Source organism: Oncorhynchus mykiss, chromosome 6 (assembly GCF_013265735.2).
Source record: "Oncorhynchus mykiss isolate Arlee chromosome 6, USDA_OmykA_1.1, whole genome shotgun sequence".
Classification (NCBI taxonomy): Eukaryota; Metazoa; Chordata; class Actinopteri; order Salmoniformes; family Salmonidae; genus Oncorhynchus; species Oncorhynchus mykiss.
In genome coordinates, this window is record NC_048570.1 from 56,314,765 (window position 1) to 56,332,668 (window position 17,904).

General features: G+C 42.6%; 2 pseudogenes; one reads left to right on the forward strand and one right to left on the reverse strand.

Annotated features, from left to right (window-relative positions):
• Nucleotides 1-6,938: 6,938 nt before the first annotated feature.
• Nucleotides 6,939-13,239, forward strand: LOC110525039 (annotated as a pseudogene).
• Nucleotides 13,240-13,413: 174 nt separating this feature from the next.
• On the reverse strand, nt 13,414-17,902 carry LOC110526180 (annotated as a pseudogene).
• Nucleotides 17,903-17,904: the final 2 nt, after the last annotated feature.

Sequence of the window (17,904 nt, forward strand, 5' to 3'; positions counted from 1 at the left end):
TGGCGGTCATTGTACCGGAGGACCTTCAAGATCAGCGTCCTCGGTCTGTCTGAAGAATTACTAGTCCCAGGTCCTGAGTAGATGAGATGGGCTCTTTCTATCTCAACCTTGTAAAATATGGATGGGATCCATTTAGGGATCATTCTCTGTAGGAATTCGATCGGATCGTCAGTCTTGTCTCCTTTAAATAAATTAATCTTACATTTGAGCGACTTGAACGGTCCTCCATTTCAGCCATCTTCAGCTGCATCTTCTCCAGTTGTGATTTTCCATTTGCTTTCCCTATTTTCACCTTGCAGATTGTCCACCTTAGTAGACAGATTGTCAATTGGTTCACCAACTACTTCTCAAATAGAGTTCAGTGTTCCAAATCGGAGGGCCTGTTGTCCGGACCTCTGGCAGTCTCTATGGGGGTACCACAGGGTTCAATTCTCTTTTCTCTGTATATATCAATGATGTCGCTCTTGCTGCGGGTGATTCCTTGATCCACCTCTACACAGACGACACCATTCTGTATACATCTGGCCCTTCTTTGGACACTGTTACCAAACCTCCAAACGAGCTTCAATGCCATACAACACTCCTTCCGTGGCCTCCAATTGCTCTTAAATGCTAATAAAACTAAATGCATGCTCTTTAACCGATCGCTGCCCGCACCCCCCCCCCGCCTGACTAGCATCACTACTCTGGACGGTTCTGACTTAGAATATTTGGACAACTACAAATACCTAGGTTTCTGGCTAGACTGTAAACTCTCCTTCCAGACTCACATCAAGCATCTCCAATCTAAAATGAAATCTAGAATCGGCTTCCTATTTCGCAACAAAGCCTCCTTCACTCACGCTGCCAAACATACCCTTGTAAAACTGACTATCCTACCGATCCTCGACTTCGGCGATGTCATTTACAAAATAGCCTCCAACACTCTACTCAGCAAACTGGATGCAGTCTATCACAGTGCCATCCGTTTTGTCACCAAAGCCCAATATACCACCCACCACTGCAACCTGTATGCTCTCGTCGGCTGGCCCTCGCTACATATTCGTCGCCAGACCCATCTATAAGTATTTGCTAGGTAAAGCTCCACCTTATCTCAGCACACTGGCCACCATAACAACACCTATCCGTAGCACGCACTCCAGCAGGTATATCTCACTAGTCATCCCCAAAGCCAACACCTACTTTGGCCGCCTTTCCTTCCACTTCTCTGCTGCCAATGACTGGAACGAATTGCAAAAATCGTTGGAGACATATCTCCCTCACTAACTTTAAGGATCAGCTGTCTGAGCAGTTTACTGATCGCTGCAGCTGTACATAGCCCATCTGTAAATAGCCCATCCATCTGCCTACCTCATCCCCATATGGTTTTTATTTACTTTTTTGCTCTTTTGCACACCAGTATTTCTACTTGCACATCATCATCTGCACATCTATCACTCCAGTGTTAATTTGCTAAATTGTAGTTACTTCGCTACTATGGCCTATGTATTGCCTTACCTCCTTACTCCATTTGCACACACTGTATATAGATTTTTTTCTATTGTGTTATTGACTTTACATTTGTTTATTCCATGTGTAACTCTGTGTTGTTTTTTGCTGCACTGTTGTGCTTTATCTTGGCCAGGTCGCAGTTGTAAATGAGAACTTGTTCTCAACTGGCCTACCTGGTTAAATAAAGGTGAAAAAAAATAAATCCCTTTCATCCTTCGCTCAACGTCGATCGTAAGAGCTTCAACAGTCTCTAAAAAGTCTCTTGATGTTTTCTGTTGAGTGGTTCCACCACCTCAGCTAACACCCGTTGTAGTATATCCTTGAGAGAGTTCTATTGCTTGGCTAACGCCTCAGAAATCGCACCAGCTATGAAGGGCTCAGTTTCAGTGCTGAGGGCTGTCTTCTGACGCATAACTATGGAGGAAGAAGTCAGAGAAGTGTCGTTTTTCTTGCCTCCTTGGGTAGTCGGCATTGGTAGTCAGTCTTTGTTGTTTGTCGTTTAAGAGTTCCTTATAGAAATAATGTAATAAAATAAATATGAAAAAGGGAATACCTAGTCAGTTGTACAACTGAATGCATTCAACTGAAACATGTCTTCCACATTTAACCCCTCAATGAACCATAAACAATTAATGAACATGCACATGTGGAACAGTCGTTAAGACACTAACAGCTTACAGACGGTAGGCAATTAAGGTCACAGTTATGAAAACTTACGACACTAAAGAGGCCTTTCTACTCACTCTGAAAAACACCAAAAGAAAGATGCCCAGGGTCCCTGCTCATTTGCGTGAACGTGCCTTAGGCATGCTGCAAGGAGGCATGTGTGGCCAGAGCAATAAAATGCAATGTCCGTACTGTGAGACGCCAAAGATAGTGCTACAGGGAGACAGGATGGACAGCTGACATGTAGCAATACCTACACAGGATCGGTACATCCAGACATCACTGACGAGTCGCGGTTTTGTCTCAACTGGGGTGATGGTCGGATTTGCATTTATTGTCGAAGGAAGGAGCGTTACACCGAGGCCTGTACTCTGGAGTGGGATCGATTTGAAGGCGGAGGGTCCGTCATGGTCTGGGGCAGTGTGTTACAGCATCATCGGACTGAGCTTGTTGTCTTTGCAGGTAATCTTAACGCTGTGCGTTACAGGGAAGACATGCTCCTCCCTCATGTGGTACCCTTCCTGCAGGCTCATCTTGACTTGATCCTCCTGCATGACAATGCCATACTGCTCGTTCTGTGTGTGAGTTCCTGCAAGACAGGAATGTCAGTGTTCTGCCATGGCCAGCAAAACTATATTGGACTGCACCAGATTTGCCAGTTCTTGCTGTGAGATGTTACACCAGATGTGTGAGATGTTAACCCATTATAAACTCAGCAAAAAAATAAACGTCCTCTCACTGTCAACTGCGTTTATTTTCAGCAAACTTCACGTGTAAATATTCTTCCATCAAGGCACCTGCAAGTTCCTGGACATTTCTGGGGGGAATGGCCCTAGCCCTCACCCTCCGATCCAACAGGTCCCAGACGTGCTCAATGGGATTGAGATCCGGGCTCTTCGCTGGACATGGCAGAACACTGACATTCCTGTCTTGCAGGAAATCACGCATGGAATGAGAAGTATGGCTGGTGGCATTGTCATGCTGGAGGGTCATGTCAGGATGAGCCTCCAGGAAGGGTACCACATGAGGGAGGAAGATGTCTTCCCTGTAATGCACAGCATTGAGATTGCCTGCAATGACAACAAGCTCAGTCCGATGCCGGTGTTCAGCTATGGTATAACTGTACCACCGTCAGAAAAAAATTGGCCCTAGGACGAGTTACGGTTTACAATGCTTGCCAAATATCAGAACTCAAAATCAAACTGATCATGCAGTATAATGTGCGTTGGGTGTATTTTGGACCATTTTCAATGATGTTGACTACTTTAACATGCAAACGTCACGCCTCTCACCACGTGTTAGCTAGCGTCCAAAAAATTGGTACATAGATCCCTCTTCACACAAAACATATTTGTAGAGAAGGTGGAAAGTTTTAAGTTCCTCGGCGTACACATCACATACAAACTGAAATGGTCCACTCACACAGACAATGTGGTGAAGGCGGCACAACAGCGCCTCTTCAACCTCAGGAGGCTGAAGAAATTTGGCTTGTCACCCAAAACCCTGACAAACTTTTATAGATGCACAATCAAGGGCATCCTGTCGGGCTGTATCACAGCCTGGTACAGAAACTGCACCGCCCTCAACCGCAAGGCTCTCCAGAGGATGATGTGGTCTGCACAACGCATCACCGAGGGCAAACTGCCTGCCCACCATGACACCTTACAGCACCCGATGTCATAGGAAGGCCAAAAAGATCATCAAGGACATCAACCACCCGAGCCACTGCCTGTTCAAACCGCTACCATCCAGAAGGCGAGGTCAGTACAGCTGCATCAAAGCTGGGACCGAGAGACTGAAAAACAGCTTCTATCTCAAGGCCATCAGACTGCTAAACATCAATCACTAACTCAGAGAGGCTGCTGCCTACATTGAGACCCCAATCACTGGCCACTTTAATAAATGGATCACTAGTCACTTTATACTATGCACTCTAAATAATGCCACTTTAACCCCCAACGACAACTATTTTCCAGAAGTCGAATAAGGCAGCCCCCTGCACCGGAAGTGGCCTCTCCCGTGGTGGAGGGGAGACTGACCAGCAGTTTAACAAACCATGGCTGCCGCAGAAATAGTTACTGTCACCGCAGGGTCACTAGACTATGGTGCATTTTTCTCAGTTGAAACCTGCAGGACTGACTTTACTGAATGCAGCAGAGCCTGGCCAGCTAGGGACATGGCTAACTTTCCCTACCATTGCTTCATTGGTAACATAAGCTCCAGATCTCTTTGCTCCAGTGCAAAGTGTACATTTTAGTAACAATTTATTTGACAGTCTGGTTAACAACATGTTTAGTTATCGTCCATCAGGAGACCTACAGACACTAGCCACCACCCTTCTTGGTTTGGTCCAACCAGTGGTGTAAAGCACTTACGTAAAAGTACTACTTAAGTAGTTATTTGGGTTATCTATACTTTACTCATTTATATGTTTGACAAGTTTTCCTCCACTACATTCCTAATGAAAGTAAGTTTTACTACATACATTTTCCCTGACACCCAAAAGTACTCATTACATTTACAATGCTTAGCAGGACAGAACCAATTCACAGACTTATAAGGAGACCACCCCTGGTCAACCCTACAAATGCTTTGTTTCTAAATGACGTCTGAGTGTTGGAGTGTGCCCCTGGTCCTGGCTATCTGTAAATGAAAAAGAAAACAAGGAATGTAAGGAATGTGAAATGATTCATACTTTTACTTTTGATAGATAAGTGTATTTCAAACCAAATACTTCTATACTTTTTCTCAAGTAGCATTTTGCTGGGTGACTTTCATTTTTACTTGAGTCTTTTTCTATTAAGGTGTTAACTTTTACTCAAGTATGACAATTGGATACTTTTCCCAACACTGGATTTATCTTCAAGTGTGAGCATGGTTGGTGAAGGTGTCAGAAATGATCAAATATATGTGTTTCCCATGCGTTGGCAGTGTTACATGTTGTTTCTAGTGGGAGCACACACATCGCTGATGCATTTAAGCCATTCTGCCTTGTGTTTTGACACAGATAGTCTAAAGGTGTGAGCTTGCTCCTCTTGTGTGGGTGAATTGACCTTGAGTTACAGACCTGAGCCTGTCCACGTACCAAAGGAGCTAAACCACTATATTTACACTTAGACAGACAGGTAAGACAAATCTCACTATTCCAAGGCAACAGAGCTTAAAAGATTTGAGTCCACCCCCGTGTAAGGTATAAGAAAGGTCCTTGTCGGATTAAAGCAATCATATATGGAGCAATACCCTTATGATAATATCTATACGTGCAGAGGATAACAGAGCTGGGGCAACCCTTCTTGGTCACTAAATCAAAAGGGAGAACAGGTGAGCATGTTGACTTTGCAGACTCTTGTGTTCATTGCTGATTTCATTGACTATCTCTGCCTCTAAATTTCATTCCTTAGCGTGTGTGTGTAAACTAGTGTATATCTGAATGGCATGCGTGTTACCCCTGAATATTTCTGTTTGACTGTAATTTTTGTATTTGTCATGCTCAAAATAGATGATATAACTTGTGGAGAGGTAGAACTTGATCTGGAAGGGTTCCAAGGCAGTGTGATCTTTTCAATGTGACTAAACTGAATAGAAGAAAAATACAGGACAACTGCCATTGATAAATTGATAGTGTAATGTTTATTTGAATTCTAATGGTTTTATATTGTGTGAATGTTAAATTGTTACTGTTGTTGAAAAGTTGAAAGACTTTCATGAGATTTGATTTTGAGATGTACTGTACAAATGTAATCTCTTAATTGTCTCCCCTTTTCACCTTCTAATTTGCTTGGGAACTGTAGCATTTTATAATGCAATAATATAATAATACAATAACAACAATACATTTTTCCTCATTTCAAAAGACTCCGTGTAGCACAGATTATTTGATAACTAATTAACGATTTAATCTGAACATTTCATGTAATCTAATTCAACATCATTTTGGTGATACATTTCTCCTCCCTTCTTCCCTCCCCTGGACGCCTGCATTGACTTACATCAAATTACTTTTTATAGATGATCTTATCTTGTCCACCGCACAGTGACAATAGCCTTAAGCTGTCACTCTTTGCACCCTTCACCCTGGCCACAAACATCTAAGAGGGCTATGTTGATGTAGAATAATCTATTCTCTTAATGAGTGAAGTAGCTTCCAACGAAACCTACTATTGGTTTTGGCTCATGACCAAACAGAAAATGACTCATCTGACTTTGTCTGTATCCTTCATGTGATTTGATTAGAATCTCTCTTTGCGCATCTGAATATCTCAGATTTTGATGGCATTATCTCTGACAAACATCTTTAACAGAGCCACAGCAATGTCCCCCGAGCGGTTGTGAATCACTGATTGAAATGGTAGATAAAGGCCATCATTTTAGATGTCCATTTGGGAGACCAAGAGGGAATGTTATGTGGTCTGAGAAAATCTAATTTAGGAAACCTGCCACTATGGCCATAATCATATTCAGGTTATAATAGAAGTGATACAACAGGTGAAATACGTTTGTCTGGTGCTATGGCAAATGTGGCACACATAACCCTATATGCCACCCTTCATATAGGATGACATTTCCTTAATGATTTGGTGTGCCCTTATAAAGAGAGTCTGAAGGCCTCATAAGATAAACGTTGTTTAAAGTGTGACCTAACATGCTGACCAGACCGCTTGGGCACATCCGCATGCACCATTGCACGCATGTTGATTTTGTCCACCCACACCAGATGCGATCAGGACATGCAGGTTGAAATATCAAAACGAACTCTGAACCAACCACATTGTGGAAGCATTATGTACTGCACCCACTTAAGGAAGCTGCAGCTGGTCATCATGGCAACACTGTGGATGACACCAGTGAGGGCGGGGACAGACTGCAGATGTGGCAGCCGACTAAACAACATGAGTCACGGAAACATCACCATCACCATCTGCGCTGGCCTGTGCGAAACAACGGTAGCGAAATAGGGATAGACAGTACTTATTTAGGGTTGTGTGTTTATTAGGTACCAAACTGGACAAGACTGACTGAAACAGGGAGGGCCTACCTGGACATATTTTTATTTTCTGATACAAAAAGATCTCTGTTGAGTGCCCTAATGAACACAACACTGTTGTTTATCAAAGAAGGTTACAATTGTTTTTCATTACATTTTTCATTATATTATGTTGCATGTGAGCTGTTGTGTAATATATTGTAGTGCAGCCATGCTACAGTGTCTGCTGTTTAATTTAATTGTCTAGGACTATGTGCTAATTGAGCTAAATCATTAATTATACTATTTGATGTTGCACTAGCACCGTTTGGTAAATACTGAACAAAAATATAAACATGCAACATTTACAGTTCATATGAGTTACAGTTCATATGAGAAAATCAGTCAATTGAAATACATTCAATAGGAACCTAATCTATGGATTTCACATGCCTGGGCAGGGCATAGGCCCACCCACTGGGGAGCCAGACCCAGCCAATCAGAATGAGATTTTCCTCACAAAAGAGCCTTATAACAAACAGAAATATGCTGTCACACAATGGCGCTGACGGAGATGGCAGCATCGCGACTAGCTCTTGAGCAACTCTGTAGTATTTTGTTTGTTTATGTACAATTTTTTTAAAACATTATTAGCTCAGGAATTGTTTTGTGTCATTACATACAGCCGGGAAGAACTATTGGATATTAGAGCAGCGGCAACTCAACAGAACATCCAGCATCACGACCAGGATTACGACTTCTCTGGAGCGGATCCTTTGTTGGCTCTCCCGAGAGCAATCACATTTATTCCAGAGGCTGACCCAAAACAACGCCGGCGAAGGAGAGGTACTAGAGGCGGTCTTCTGGTCCGACTCAGGAAGTGTGCACACCACCCACCGCTCCCGAGTATTTTACTGGATAATAAAATTGATGAGCTCAAGGCGAGAGTTGCTTTTCAGAGGGACACCAGGAATTGTAACATATTCCGCTTTACGGAAACATGGCTCTCTCAAGATATACTGTCTGACTCTGTAAAGCCAGTTGGGTTCTCAGTACATTACGACAACAGGAACAAACATCTCTCCGGGAAGCAGAAGGGTGGAGGTATATCTTTTATGATTAACAACTTATGGTGTAACTGTGATAACATACAGGAACTCAAGTCCTTCTGTTCACCCGACCTAGAATATCTCACAATTAAATGCCGACCTTACTATCTCCTGAGATAATTTATGTCAATAATAGCCATAGCGGTCTACACCCCCCCCCCCCCCCAAGCGAATACCACGACAGCCCTCGAAGAACTTCACTGTGGATAGATGGGAGCCGTGGATAGATGGGAGCATTCGCGCAAAGCTGAAAGCACGAACTACTACATTTAACCAGGGCAAGACGACTGGGAATATAGAAGAATACAAATAGTGTAGTTACTCACTCTGGAAAGTAATCAAGCAGGCTAAACGTCGGTATAGGGACAAAGTTGAGTCCCAGTTCAACTGTGGCAGGGTCTACAGAGAATCACGGATAATAAAAGGAAAACCAGCCATGTCGCGGACACCGACGTCTTGCTTCCGGACAGGCTGAACACCTTTGCTCGCTTTGAGGATAATACAGTGCCACCGATGCGGCCCGCTACCAAGGACTGTGGGCTCTCCTTCTCCACAGCCGACGTGAGTTACAGGCTGACGACACTGCTCGCGTCGAATACTCGAGTTTTGCAAAATAAATCTAGACATGTTATTCAGTTATTGCGCCAACGAGCGTCTGCATTGCCAAGGGCTAAAATAGACACAGATCGCGCTGCAAATCCTGCCTCTCCCATCTCATTGGTTTGTAGAAGGAGGTACCCACGTCCCATCTCCTCATTGGTTATACCCACGTGGGTGACTGAAAGACGAACAAGGTCAGTGGTGGTAATGCACCTAATTTATGAAAGTTGCCAATCGCAATATAAAGAGAAGAAAAAGCCTGGAAGGAAGAGAAATTACTAGAAACGATTCGGTTGACCGTTTTATGTGTGGATTAATTGGCGGAGTAGAGGACCTTGTGCATTTCAGGTAAAATAACAACTCAATGCTTGTATCCCAGGACAAATCAGCTAGCAACAGCAAGCTAGCTAAATAGGACAAATTAGCTAGCAAGTGCCAGCTAGCTAGCTAAATGCCATAAATGTTTAATGCTTTTCGACCTGTCCCCAAATTAATATAATTGGTTCAGAGTTTGTTTTGATATTTTAACCTGCGTGTCGTGATCGCGTTTGGTAGTGGGGGAACAAAATACATTTATGCACGATGGCGCACTCGCGCAGCAGGTTTGGGTTCCGTGTAAGACATTAAAGAGTGTTAACCCTCGCATGGCTGACAGCCCAGATGGTATCCCTAGCCGTGTCCTAAGAGCATGCGCAGACCAGCTGGCTGGTGTGTTCACAGATATATTCAAATCTCTCCCTATCCCAGTGTGTTGTCCCCACATGCTACGAGATAGGGACAATGGTGGCTAAGAAAGCAAAGGTAATTTAACTAAATGACTATCGCCCCATATCACTCACCTCTGTCATCATGAAGTGCTTTGAGAGACTATTTAAGTATCATATCACCTTCACCTTACCTGCCACCCTAGACCCTCTTCAATTTACTTACCGCCCAAAAAGATCCACAGACGATGCAAATCGCCACCACACTGCCCTGTCCCATCTGGACAAGAGGCATACCTATGTAAGAATTCTGTTTGACTATAGCTCAGAATTCAACACCATAGTACCCTCCAAGCACATAATCAAGGTTGAGGCCCTGGGCGTGAACCCCGCCCTGTGCTACTGGGTCCTGGACTTCCTGATGGGTCACCCCCAGGTGGTGAAGGTAGGAAACAACACCTCCTCTTCGTTGATCCTCAACACCGGGGCTCCACAAGGGTGCATGCTCAGCCCCCTCCAGTACTCCCTGTTCACCCATGACTGCGTGGCCAAGCACGCCAACTCAATCATCAAGTGTGCAGATGACACAACGGTAGTAGGCTTGATTACCAACAACGATGAGACAGCTTACAGGGGGGAGGTAAGGGCTCTGGGAGTGTGGTGCCAGGAAAATAACCTCTCACTCAACATCAACAAAACTAAGGAGATTATAGTGGACTTCAGGAAACCGCAGAGGGAGCATCCCCCATCCACATCGATGGGACTGCCGTGGAGAAGGTGGAAAGCTTCAAGTTCCTTAGCGTACACATCACTGACAAACTGAAATGGTCCACCCACACAGACAGTGTGTTGAAGAAGGCGCAACAGTGCCTCTTTAACCTCAGGAGGCTAAAGAAATGTGGCTTAACACCTAAAACCCTCACAAACTTGTAGAGATGCACAATTGAGAGGATCCTCTCGGGCTGTACCACAGGCTGGTACGGCAACTGCACCGCCCACAACCGCAAATCTCTCCAGAGGGTGCTTAACGCACTACCAGGGGCAAAATTCCCGCCCTCCTGGACATCTACAACACACACTTTTTGAAAGGCCAAAAATATCATCAAGGACATCAACCACCCGAGCCAGAAGGCGAGGTCAGTACAGGTGCATCAAAGCTGGAACCGAGAAACTGAAAAACAGCTTCGATCTCAAGGCCATCAGACTGCTAAACAGCAATCACTACCGGCTACCTATAGACATAGATTAGGATTCAATGGCCATTTTAAGGAAATTAAACACTGGTCACTTTAATAATTTCTCTGTATCTTGCATTTCTCATGTCATATGTGTAAACTGTACTCTATGCTATTCCACGGTATCTTAGTCACTTTCATTGTTTTGGAATATTGCATCACCCATCTCATATGTATATATACTGTACTCTATACTATGCCACTGTGTCTTAGTCCAATGCCGCTCTGACATATGTATGTATATTCTTAATCCATTCCTTAATTAGATGTACGTGTATTTTGGGTATACAGTTGAAGTCAGAAGTTTACATACACCTTAGCCAAATACATTTAAACTCAGTTTCTCACAATTCCTGACATTTAATCCTATTAAAAATTCCCTTTCTTAGGTCAGTTAGGATTACCACATAATTTTAAGAATGTGAAATGGCAGAATAATAGTAGAGAATTATTTATTTCAGCTTTTATTTCTTTCATCACATTCCCAGTGGGTCAGAAGTTTACATACACTCAATTAGTATTTGGTAGCATTGCCTTTATATTGTTTATCTTGGGTCAAACGTTTCAGGTAGCCTTCCACAAGCTTCCCACAATAAGTTGGGTGAATTTTGGCCAATTCCTGCTGACAGAGCTGATGTAACGGAGTCCGGTTTGTAAGGCCTCCTTTCTCGCACATGCTTTTTCTGTTCTGCCCACAAATGTTCAATAGGATTGAGGTCAGGGCTTTGTGATGGCTACTCCAATACCTTGACCTTGTTGTCCTTAAGCCATTTTGCCACAACTTTAGAAGTATGCTTGGGGTCATTGTCCATTTGGAAGACCCATTTGCGACCAAGCTTTAACTTCCTGACTGATGTTTTGAGAGGTTGATTCAATATATCCACATAATTGTCCTACCTCATACCTTTTTTTCCAGAGGTCTTGGCTGATTTCTTTTGATTTTCCCATGATGTCAAGCAACAAGGCACTGAGTTTGAAGGTAGGCCTTGAAATACATCCGTAGGTACACCTCCAATTGACTGAAATGATGTCAATTAGCCTATCAGAAGCTTCTAAAGCCATGACATAATTTTCTGGAATTTTCCAAGCTGTTTCAAAGGCATAGTCAACTTAGTGTATGCTAATTTCTGACCCACTAGAATTGCGATACAGTGAATTATAAGTAAAATAATCTGTAAACAATTGTTGGAAAAATTACTTGTGTCATGCACAACGTAGATGTCCTGACTTGCAAAAACTATAGTTTGTTTATAAGAAATTTGTGGAGTGGTTGAAAAACTAGTTTTAATGACTCCAACCTAAATGTATGTTAACTTCCAACTTCAACTGTTTGTTGTGAAACTGTTAGATATCACTTGTTAGATATTACTGCACTGTCGGAGCTAGGAGCACAAGCATTTCACTACACCCGCAATAACACCTGCTAAACACGTGTATTTGATCAGTAAAATTTGATTTGAAATACTCCTTTGCCTCCCACCCCCACAGATGATCCTGCAGGTGAAGAAGCAGGATGTGGAGATCCTGAGCTGGCATGGTTACACATGGTCTGCTGTTGTGAGGCCGGTTAGACGTACTGCCAAATTCTCTAAAACGATGGAGGCGGCTTATGGTAGAGAAATTAACATTCAGTTCTCTGGCAACAATCCTGCAGTCAGCATGCCAATTGCACACTCCCTCATAACTTGAGACATCTGTGGCATTGTGTTGACAAAACTGCATATTTTAAAGTGGCCTTAATACCCCCAGCACAAGGTGCACTTGTGTAATGATCATGCTATTTAATCAGCTTCTTGAAATGCCACACCGATCAGGTGGATTTATCTCGGGAAAGGAGAAATGCTTACTAACAGGGATGCAAAACAAAAAGTGTGCTTAAAATTAGAGCAAAATAAGCTTTTTGTGTGCATGGAACATTTCTGGATTTGTTTTATTTCAGCTCATGAAACCAACACCTTACAAGTTGCGTTTATATTTGTGTTCTGTGTAGCTCACAATGGCAGCAGAAGAGTAGCACAATGAATCATGCAATAAAAATTAAAAAAATTCATTAACCGAATTGCAGACCGGTTTGAGCTGTCTTGCCAAGTCCTATGGTTATTGCCATGCCATTAGTTGACTATATATCACAACAGATCTGGGACCAGGCCAGTGTTTCAACTTACTGGTATGAATGCAGTCATTGACAGGATCTGAACTATCAGAGCAAATATTTGCCACGCTCCCAGGGGGTGTGTAACTTCAAGGAGTGGTCCTACAAGGTCGACCTGAAAGGCTGTCCATCTGGGGCCATCCCCTACATCATACCTGTTGCCAAAAGCTGACTGCATCAAATGCAAGACAGACAACTCCAACTATGATCTCATAAGCATGGCAACACCCAGCTGTGTAGTTAACCCACTAGAAGCGTAATACTGTAGAGTTTAACTGTGGCTGCTCCAACACCCTATGTAAAGCAACAGTTGGACTAATTTATGATACTGTTGCCATAATTGATGTGCTCACACAATAAAACACTTAAGTCAAAGTATTTGCTTTTAAATACTCAAGTATCAAAAGTAAATGTAATTGCTACAATACACTTAAGTATCAAGTAACAGTATAAATAAGACAATTTTATTAAACAAACCAGAGCCGCGTGTTCTTTTTTAATTTATTGATACCCAGGGGCACAGTCCAACACTAAGATATAATTTACAAACGAAGCATGTGCTTAGTGAGTCCGCCATATCAGAGGCAGTAGGGATGTTCTCTTGATAAATGTGTGAATTAGACCATTTTCTTTCCTGTTACACATTCAAAAAGTAACAAGTACTTTTGGGTGTCAAGGAAAATGTATAGAGTAAAAAGTACATGATTTTATTTAGCAATGTAGTGAAGTAAAAGTAGTCAAGATATAGTAAAGTACAGAACAAAATAAAACTAAAGCAGTACTTCCCAGTATTTTTACACCACTGTGACTATGGGTCATTTATCACTACCCATAAATAGACCTAATATGTCACAGAAAATAATTTAGAAATTGCACAAAACACCCTTTATTGGAGCTCATCTGTGGTAAAGCAGCACACTAGTTTTAGCCGCTTAACACCTCGTGGACATTTGAAGAAATTGATGCAAAACCACACATACAATACTGAAGAAGCCACCAGTCACATCACCGATAATTATTCTAAACATTTTAATAATGATTTAAGACCAATGTAATTGACAGCTGTGGGCACAAAACAAATATGTAAATCACTAATCAAAACAAGTGGAAAATTGCAAAAACCATAATGCAGAATGTCAGAAAACGAAACATAGAAAATTCCTCACGCATGCATACTTTCGAAAAAGGTCAAAACAAATCTCTGTCATATACCTTTTTTCCCCCTTGCATGAGTTCATGTAGCGAGGCACCGGTGAAGTGTATGTGCATACACTTTCTTGAATTGAACCTCTGTACAGGAATTAAACTACATATGCAGTGTCTATAACACCTGGTTGAAACCATTGTGGGAGTATTATTTCTTATTCATTTACTCTTGATACATAATCAAATCAAGTTTCTCTTTTGGCAACTTCAGACCATTTCTTATTCTCGCTCTACAGAAAAAGAAAAGAAAAAATATATATATATTATTGATCTCAACAACAGTCATAATTGAAGGTCTAAGTGTGGGGGAGACTAGCCAGCGTACTTGTTGCGGATGATCTCGCCCCCGCCTCAACCTGCTCGTAGAGCCACTTGCGGTCACAGCGGCACTCCACGCCACACCTGCGAGAGCTGCACTCGGGGCAGGGGTAGAAGCAGCCCATGCAGTCCGCGTCCAGGCAGTCACATGTCCTTGCCGCAGGAGAGCAGGCGCCCTTTGCTGTCATACACTTTGCTCTTCGCCCCTATAGTCTGTCTGCAAATACACAAAAACGGGAATGTATGACAGCCCTGTCCGTTTTCTCTGACCTGCCTCCTGCAAGTAACTAAATTCTGTGTCTTGCACCATTTACAGAGTGTCCACTCTTACCGGTCAGTGTTTGAGGAGACTCCTCCTCGTTGTCTTCTGCCATCACCTCTTCCCTGCAAAAACAAAAAAAAGAACTGAGTGAATGTTGATGACAGGGCGAAGTATGCTCTTGTGCATGTGAAAAAAGCCCCTGAAAAACAGCACTTAACTGTGCAAAAAATCGCAAACTCCCTATATGCAGCAACAGGATTTACACTAACATTAATTTAAACATCATTTAGGGGTGATTTACCCAAAAAAGTAAAGTATGAAATGTACGCGAGCTGAGAAAACATGAGACGCACCTTGCCAGTATCCCGGGTACTCTGTCGTTTCTCTTTGGCCTTGCTCTTCTCCAGCGCCTTAGCCCTCTCCCTGATGGTGCCCCGAAGCGATTAGCCGCATTTGTGTCTTTGGTCATTATCCCCCTTTTTCGTAATTCAGGCTGCAATGTTTTTAACGTGCATCTTATAGTCTAGTTGAATAAAAAATAAAAAATAAAAGACAGTAGGCAAAAATCGATGGAGCAACTATGAAACCACCTTCGATGAATCAGCACTGAAAATGGTGGGCACTGCATCTTCCCTAAGAAACTGTTTGCCATTGTAGTCTCGGAAACAATCTGGGTTAAAATGCTCTGAGCAGAGGCAAGTGTTAGGTGTAGGGATGAAGTTTTTCATCCCCAAACTTTGTACCCAATGGTTGGCAAGCTGAGGTTTACACTGATGGGGAACCTAAGAACAACAGGACAAGAAACACTGCTTAACACAAGCAAGCGCAGCTGACACATGCATACATGCATTCCCTCTCGCACGTATAAACACACCTAATTTAGCTAGCTTGCTAACTAGACTCAACAGCGACTATCTAGTTAGCTGGCTAACAACATTTGAAGAAAGAGTTTGCTAACGATAGTTTGAAGTCCTTTACTCCTTACCTGTAAAATCTTATTTCAGACCCTTTGATAAACTTGTTGGTGCAGCCGTTTACTGCACAGGTGACAGGCATGATGAACCTCCTGCTCGTATGGTCTGATGCCAATTTATTTAGTAACAATACAAACTTTCAGAAGCGCGCTTCCACAACTCCTGTGATTCTTCTTATATTATATAATAGCGGTCTGCAAACAAACGTTTGCCGCCACCTACTGTGCTGGAGTGTGTAGTCAATCACGGTTTACAACATTAGCGCCACAAGTCTAAATCCTCTTACCTAACTCAGTACTTCTGATAAAATAAAAAAGAGCCCTACGGACTTCCAATAGACCCTTCCCAATCACCAAAATTCCTTCCAAACCCCACCAACCTCAATGACCCTACACTTCAATCTTTCCCTCTCGTCAACATACTTACAACAATATAACACATGCTCCACTATTTCATGACCATACACTCCTGAGACAAACCATTCACATGCTTGCCAACCAGCTGTAATGACGAGTGCAATGTCCTGGAGCAAACACCTCCTCTTCCTTCCTAATCAGACTTATGAATCTTGGTCCACCGACCTTTCTTTGGAGGGCATATTCTGTAAATGCCGGCTCTTGGGCTCAGAGTCCCATCACTTCTGCCACACATCTATCAAAATGGCTCTAATCTTACATTTCGCCTCACCTCTAACCAGTGGAACATTAGTATCAATTATATCTTGTTTTAAAGCACTTTTGGCTAACTGGTCTACAATTTCATTCTCTTCCACACCCGAAAGAGCTGGGACACAGCAGAATCTCACTACCACACCCAGTCTCTCAATTCTGCATAATAATCTTATTACTTCCAATAGTAGGCCACTCCTGTTATATTTTCCAGATGATAAACAATTCAATACAGACAGGAAATCTGAGCCCACCATAATTCTGACAAGTTGTATGCCCTCCACCCACTAGAGGGCAACTACTATCGCCAACAGTTCAACTGAGTATGCTGACAATTTGTCTATTAGTCTTCAACATATCTGCACATCAAATTCAGGAACGTAAACACCCGCTCCTGAGCGACCCACTATCTGGGTCCTTGGATCCATCTGTGAAAAGTGCAAAAAAATGCATAAAATCTTCTACCAATGTACTTGTCAATCAGTTTCACTATATCACTGACTTCTGACCAATCTTTCCTTTTCTCTACCAAGGTTGGATCAACAACAGGATCTGGGAGTAACCATGGAGGAACATTCTCTATCACCACAGAAGGGCCAACCTCAAACCACTCTCATCTGCAAGCATTTCCAATTACGTATCCTTAAAAACATATATAAAACTATGTACTGGATTCTGTCCAGCCTCTGAAGCCAAGTCTTCGCTGCTGTTTCATAAACTATACACCAGTAATCAATTGTCGTCCTGATCGGAGCTCTATAAAATATCCATCAACGATTGTTTGCACCCTACTCATAACCATACACCGAACGCATAAGATTCACCACCTTCTTACACTTTGTTTCAAAATGTATGACATGCTCTTCCCATGTATATCGCTCATTGAACCATAGACCTAAATATTTGTACTTAAAAACCCTCCCCATAAGCTGTCCATACAGAAACAACGGTATATTATCAGCAACTTTCTTCTTCGAGAAGAACATACAGCAAGATTTCACCGCTGACATTTTAAAACTGAACCATCTTTCAACATCCATCATAGCTTGTTGAATAGATTTGGTCACATGAGAGATATTCCTTCCCCTCTTCCAAATAGCTCCATCCTCAGTATATAGGGAAGCCCCAATACTTGTATTCATTTAACCTTTGTTTAACTAGGCAAGTCAGTTGAGAACTAATTCTTATTTACAATGACGACCTACACCGGCCAAACCACGAAAATGCTGGGCCAATTGTAAGCCGCAATATGGGACTCCCATTCACCACTGTTTGTGATACAGCCTGGAATCGAACCAGGGTGTCTGTGGTGATGCCTCAAGCACTGAGATGCAGTGCCTTAGACCACTGGAACCGCTTCAGAAGTTCCAGCTAGGCAGGCTAACGTTATTTGGCTAATTGATTTGCTAGCTATCACACAGTAAGCATATATTAATAATTATATACATGCCATCACAATTTACTGTAGCTACCGGTGGCTGAAAACACAATCCTCGCGGGATGAACGAGTGTAAGGGCGAGCCATTAAAAAAAAAAAAAAACTTCATTTTTTTTCT